This window comes from Sus scrofa, chromosome 15 (assembly GCF_054392235.1).
Source record: "Sus scrofa isolate SSC_HxYL_T2T_F1_AM1 chromosome 15, Sscrofa_HxYL_maternal_Yorkshire_Landrace_v2.0, whole genome shotgun sequence".
NCBI classification, from domain to species: Eukaryota; Metazoa; Chordata; class Mammalia; order Artiodactyla; family Suidae; genus Sus; species Sus scrofa.
In genome coordinates, this window is record NC_139397.1 from 146,632,031 (window position 1) to 146,638,737 (window position 6,707).

At 51.5% G+C, this 6,707-nt stretch overlaps 1 long non-coding RNA gene across 1 annotated transcript; it reads left to right on the forward strand.

Annotated features, from left to right (window-relative positions):
* The first annotated feature begins 3,163 nt into the window (after positions 1-3,163).
* Positions 3,164-6,444, forward strand: LOC106506398 (uncharacterized). The gene is made up of 2 exons (XR_001301670.3): positions 3,164-3,989; positions 4,748-6,444. It is a non-coding gene; the product is annotated as an uncharacterized LOC106506398 (long non-coding RNA).
* The last annotated feature ends 263 nt before the right edge of the window (positions 6,445-6,707 follow it).

The following is a 6,707-nucleotide window of genomic DNA, read 5'->3' on the forward strand; positions in this document are numbered from 1 at the left end:
TAATAATAATAAAAAATAAAAAGCAAGGGAAAAACTACAAACACATTTTTCTTTTTGTTTTAATGACAGGCCTGCAAGAAGCATTTCTGTAGCCATGCATTTCGGATACTTTAGTCATGCCTTCCAGATAACTTCTAGAGGTAGAATTGACAGGTCAAAACGTACCAGTTAATTTTTTTTGGGGGGTGAGGTCTTTTTAGGGCTGCACCTGCGGCATATTGAGGTTCCCAGGCGAGGGGTCGAATTGGAGCTGTAGTCCCTGGCCTACACCACAGCCACAACAATGCCAGCCAGATCTGAGCTGCATCTGTGACCTACACCACAACTCATGGCAACACCGGAAGCTTAACCCACAGAGCGAGGCCAGGGATCAAACCTGTATCCTAACGGATGCTGCTCAGATGCGTTTCCACTGAGCTACGATGGGAACTCTGGTACCAGTTAATTTTAAGGCTCAATTTTTCCTTAAAATAAAAGGCTCTTTCAATTATTTGCCATTCCTAGAGGTAATTAATAAGGAAGACTCTGCCCAACAGTGAGGATTCACTTGCTAGTGTGATAGTAATAAGGGGAAATGTTATTTCGAAAATTGGTTTTTTTGGGCTGCACCCACAGCATATGGAAGTTCCTGGGGCCAGGGATCGAACCCAAGCCACGGTTGCGACCTATGCTGGATCCTTAACCTGATCTGCCACAGTGGGAACTCCTCAAATGGCTTTATTTTGTCTTACTTTGAGTATTAAGGAGGGTGAGACTTTTCTTCTCTTGTTAAACATTTGTTTCATTCTTTTGATGAACGTACCTGCTCACATCTCTCATCTTTCTCTTTGGTGCCCTATATGTTATTTATTTTGTCTTTTTGCCTTTTCTAGGGCTGCTCCCTCGGCATGTGGAGTTTCCCAGCCTAGGGATCTAATTGGAGCTGTGGTTGCCAGCCTAAACCAGAGCCACAGCAACGCAGGATCCGAGCCGCATCTGTGACCTACACCACAGCTCACGGCAACACCGGATCCTCAACCCACTGAGCAAGACCAGGGATCGAACCCCGCAACCTCATGGTTCCTAGTCGGATTTGTTAACCACTGAGCCACAACGGGAACTCCTGGTGCCCTATGCTTTAAAAAAGCCTTTTGTATATTAAGGATATTTGCCTCTGTTGCCACATTTATCTACAAAATGTTTTTGTTTTGTTTTGTTTTGTTTTGTTTTGTTTTGTCTTTATAGGGCTGCACCCATGGCATATGGAGGTTCCCAGGCTAGGGGTCCAATCAGAGCTGTAGCCGCCAGCCTACACCACAGCCACCGTAATGCCAGATCCGAGCCATGTCTGCAACCTACACCACAGTTCATGGCCACGCTGGATCCTTAACCCACTGAGCGAGGCCAGGGATTGAACCTGTGTCCTCATGGATGCTAGTCAGGTTCGTTAACCACTGAGCTACAACAAGAACCCCCAAAATGTATTTTTCAAGTTTGTCTTTCGCCTTTTCAATTTGTTGTGTGGTGAGTTTTGGCATATAGAAAATTTTCATTTAGGAGTTCCCGTTGTGGCGCAGTGGACACAAATCTGACCAGGAACCATGAGGTTTCGGCTTCAATCCCTGGCCTTGCTCAGTGGGTTAAAGATCTGGTGTTGCTGTGAGCTGTGGTGTAGGCTGGCAGCTGCAGCTCCAATTAGCCCCCTAGCCTGAGAACCTCCATACGCCGCAGGTACAGCCCTAAAAAGCAAAAAAAAAAAAGGAAGAAAAGAAAAAAAAAAAAAAAAGACATTTTTCATTTAAAAGAAGTTGAATGTAGGGAGTTCCCGTCGTGGTTCAGTGGTTAACAAATCCAACTAGCAACCATGAGGTTCGAGCCCTGGCCTTGCTCACTGGATTAAGGATCCAACGTTGCCGTGAGCTGTGGTGTAGGCTGCAGACTCGGGTCGGATCCCGAGTTGCTGTGGCTCTGGTGTTGGGCATCGGCTACAGCTCCGATTCAACCCCTAGCCTGGGAACCTCCATATGCCATGGGAGTGGCCCAAGAAATGGCAAAAAATAAAAAAAGTTGAATCTAATAGGCTTTTTTGCTGTATTTCTGTCTTGGATGAGGACTGAAGTATAAACAGTAAGAACAGAAAGGAATTTTGAGCGAGAGGGGACTTAATCTTTGGGAGGAGTGGCTAAGTGTGGCCAGGCCCCAGCTCACTAAAGGGAGCTGTTCCAAGCTCACACAGGAATTCCTGCCAGAGGTTAAGGAAGGGGGAAGACAGAAGAAGGAGGGAGGAAAAAGGGGGAAAGGACAGAGGGCAGAGGTTCTGGATGTCTGGGGAGGGCCTACCCAGTGTGTAGATCAGAAGCTGTGTCTAGGTTGGTCCTGCTGGTGCTGGGACTGCAAAGAGGCCGGATGCTGTTGTCCAAGAAACTAGCGCTCTCAACCAAAACCCAAAGAAATGTCCCAAGAAGGGACAGAATCTACACAAGGGGCTTGTCCTTGGACCTATCTGTTTGCACGGCTGTCCCCTAGATTTTTTTACATCTTTTTAGGGCTGCACCCATGGTATACGGAGGTTCCCAGGCTAGGGGTCCAATCAGAGCTGTAGCTGCTGGCCTACACCACAGCTCACAGGGACGCTGGATCTTTAACCCACTGAGTGTAGCCAGGGATGGAACCCTTGTCCTCATGGATCCTAGTTGGGGGTCGTTAACCGCTGAGCCACGAAGGGAACTCCTTCACGCTACACTTTCAAAGACTCCAAGGTTGTGGCTGTTTTCCTGTTTACCAGGATGGAATTTTAAAAAATCTTTTAGGTCAACTTGCTTTTCTCTTACACCCAAAAGTTGAAAAAAAATTTTTTTCAAGCAGTGCTTGTGAATTTTAAATTTTAAAAACTGCCCTCTTAAAGAATTCCCGCTGTGTTTTGTGTTCGCATATTTGAATTTGCCAATGAAGGTCGAAGGCATTCTTTGTAATTTATCATAGACTTTGCAAAAGAACAATCTTTGGTGAATACTAAGACGTTACAGAAATAGACCTTTCGGTCACTGGCTGGCTAAAAGGGAAAAGCCAAAGGTTTTTCCAAGAGCAAACAAAAGGAGGTGAGGCTTCTAGGCTCTGGCCACTGGAAGAATGTGTCTCGGAGGTGTAACCGGAAGTTTGGCGGGGGGGGGGTGTGAGCGTCTGGGGGGAGTCGATGAGCAGGCTCCTCAGTTACACATCGGTGTCTGACCCAAGGCTTTCCCTGGGGACGGATTCCTGTGGCAGGAGAGTGTGTAGGGGCAGCCAGCTTCGTGCGTTCTCCGTGAGAAACCGTATGTGTCATCCCCGCGCTGGTGTGGGTCCCTGGGCCTGGCTTTCCGTGTTGCCAGGTAACCCAGTGTGTCCGGGTGTGTCCCCTGGGTGTGTCCCCCTGACGCACTCTCTCCGGCTAAAGCCAAGGCACACAGCCTGCGCGGGGGCGTCTGGGCTGTGACCATCCCCGCGTGCATCAGGTCCACGACCGCCCCTGTCCTCTGGTCTCGGTGAATAAAAGCCCAAAAGCCCCAGCGGTGCCTGGCTGGGTTCTCCCAAGCTGCTGCCTCCCGAGGTGGGGTCTGAAACTGGAAGTTTCCGTTTGGCCGTGAGGGTACAGACCCCTCGGTGCCTGAGTGGCAGGCTGCTTAAGGCCCTAGCAGGACTTTGCAAGTGGCTGCAGGTTTGGAGAGCGGCCTGACTGCTCCAGACACTTCTCCCCATCTTCCCAGGAATCTTTTGAAGTCGATATTTGGAACCAGCCCAAAGTGTCTCGGTAGGGAGCAGAGCAGGGAGCCCTCCGGGCAAAAATGAAATGTAGCAGGGCAGGCATGAGTGCCTGAAACTGGCTCTAAAGGAATTTTTCGGGGGGGGGGGAGGTACTGAAAATATTTTGCACAATGAAAGCAACAACTTCGGAGTAGAGAACTTCCTAAGGCGATTCCTTTCGAGTTCTGGTCTACGCTGCTATTGGAGAAACCCATCTTAACACTGCAAAGGTGAAAAACTGGCTTGAGGAAACGAGCTGATTGGCTGAGGCCACACACGGAGGTGGAGGCAGAGTTGGAACTAGAACCCAGGCTCCAGAGGGGCCCGGAGGGTTTTCCCAGCTCGTTTCTGTTTCTGTTTACCTCGGGGTCTCTGGGCGGGGCCCCCTCTGGGCGGTGCCCAGGCCAGCGGCCCGCGCGCCCGCTGAGTGTCCGCTGCAGGGAAATTCCAGGGGGCAGGCCCTGCCCCAGCTGCCATGAGACAGTGTTTCCTTGGGAGGAAACCAGCTCTGAGCAGCCAGAAACGAAACAGTTTCCACTCTGGGAGGAGGGTGGCGAGGGGGAGAGGAGGGGGGGAGGATGGAGGAGGGGGAGGAGGGGGAGGAGGGAGGAGGGAGGGGAGGAGGAAGGGGAGAGGGAGGAGGGAGGGGAGGGAGGAGGGAGAGAGGGGAGAGAGGAGGACGGAGAGGGGGGGATCAAGGAGGAGGGGGACGGCGGGGGGAGGGGAGAAGCTGGGAGGAGGGGGAGGGGGGAGGAGCAGCGAGGAGGGGGAGGAGGAGGGAGGCGGAAGGGGAGGAGCAGGGAGGCGGGGCGGGGTTGGGGGGGGACGGATCGCAGGGAGGAGGGCCTTGCAGCGGGAGGCCCCAGCGGTCCTCCGGGAGGCCAGCCTGAAAGGGAGCCGCCCCAGGGTGTATCGGCCCCTGGCTCCGCGAAGCCTGCGGACAGACGGACCCAGTTTAAATTTAGACCTTCTATTCTGGTCCTTGCAGCTCCGGCCTCACCCTGTAGCCGTAGCACCGGCGGGTTTCCCAGAGCACCGCTGCTGCCCGGGCAGTGAGTGTGTAGTAAGCGCTCCTCCCGGAGGCGGGTCCTAAGATCTGTTCGGTGGCGCAGTGGAACTGTGCGGCGGAGAGGAACGGAAGAAGGATCAAAGGCAGGAAAATCCACCCCTCTAAACTCGCCTTTCGGATCCCAGGGCCCCTGTGGCCGCATCTGGGTCGGGTTCACCGGCAGCCGAGCACAGGCCTGAGTGCAACCCTGGGGAACGTGCCTCAGGGGCAGCACCGCAGTTCCTAGGGTTCCCCCTTCCTCTGGCCTCTGCTCAGAGATGTCCCCTCCCTGCCCCTCCCAATCAACGCACCTCTCTGTCCCTCACCTGCTTGCTCTTCTCCTAGCCCTCTGTCATCTGATAATGGCCCGGGCTCCTTTGTCTAACAGGTTCCTCTCCAGCATGGAAGACCCGGGAGAGCAGGGACCTGGTTTTGTTCAGCCCCGTATCCCCAACACCCAGAGAGGTTAGCTGTTTTAAGTGAGCACTTGCTATGTGCCTAAACTACAGCTCATGGCAACATGGGATCCTTCACCCACTAAGCGAGGCCAGGGATCAAGCCCTCCTCCCCATGGATGCCAGTCAGGTTCTTAACTCACTGAGCCACAACAGGAACTCCCAAGAATTTTGTAGGGGTTTTTTGGTTATGTCTTTTGGTTTTTGCTTTTTGCCCCCTGAACTCCTCTTTTCTAAAAGCAGGGCCTCCTTGGAGTTCCCGTCAAGGATCAGTGGTTAATGAATCCGACTAGGAACCATGAGGTTGCAGGGTTCGATCCCTGGTCTTGCTCAGTGTGTTGAGGATCCGGTGTTGCCGTGAGCTGTAGTGTAGGTCACAGATGCAGCTTGGATCCTGTGTTGCTGTGGCTCTGGCGCAGGCGGGCGGCTACAGCTCTGCTTCAACCCCTAGCCTGGGAACCTCCATATGTCGAGGGAGCGGCCCAAGAAATGGCAAAAAGACAATAAATAAATAAAAAATAAATAAATAAATAAATAAAAGCAGGGCCTCCTCACAGCACTCAACTGGGAACCTCCATATGTCGAGGGAGCGGCCCAAGAAATGGCAAAAAGACAAATAAATAAATAAATAAAATAAAAGCAGGGCCTCCTCAAAGCACTCAACTGTCATAAATCCCTTCCCCAGAAGTTTTGCAACCAGGGAAGATTGATTCTTTTTTTTGTTTTGTTTTGTTTTTTGTCTTTTTGCCATTTCTTGGGCTGCTCCTGCAGCATATGGAGGTTCCCAAGCTAGGGGTCTAATCAGAGCTGTAGCCACTGGCCTACGCCAGAGCCACAGCAACGCGGGATCCGAGCCACATCTGCAACCTACACCACAGCTCACGGCAATGCCAGATTCTTAACCCACTGGCAAGGCCAGGGATCGAACCCGCAGCCTCCTTGTTCGTAGTTGGATTCGTTAACCACTGAGCCACAACAGGAACTCCGGAAGATTGATTCTTAACCACAGAGAAAGTCTACCCTGGGATAAGAAGTCACCTAAACAGATATTGTCACAAAACTATCAAATCTCTCTGTTCTCCCAAGGGCTCTTTCCTAAAAGTCATTTATTTCCCCATAACTGCCTTTCCCTCATTCCCTTTCCCCTACAAAAGATAATACATAAGCCCCCAATTCCAACCACCTTCTTGGGTCATGTGTTTCTGTGAACTCTCATACATGTATGTGAATTAAAAAACCTGTTTTCTCTTGTTAAATCTGTATTTTGCCAGTTTAATTTGCAGGTTCCCAGGAACTGAACCTAAGAGGGTAGAGAAAAAGGTTTACCTCCTGGATAGTGCCCAGTCAGTTCTGGAGGGAGAAACACTGGTGATGCCTCCAGCTGGGAGGGTGCCTGCTGGCCTCTGACCTCTTGTCGGTTGTCAGAATGGATTTGTGCTCATTTT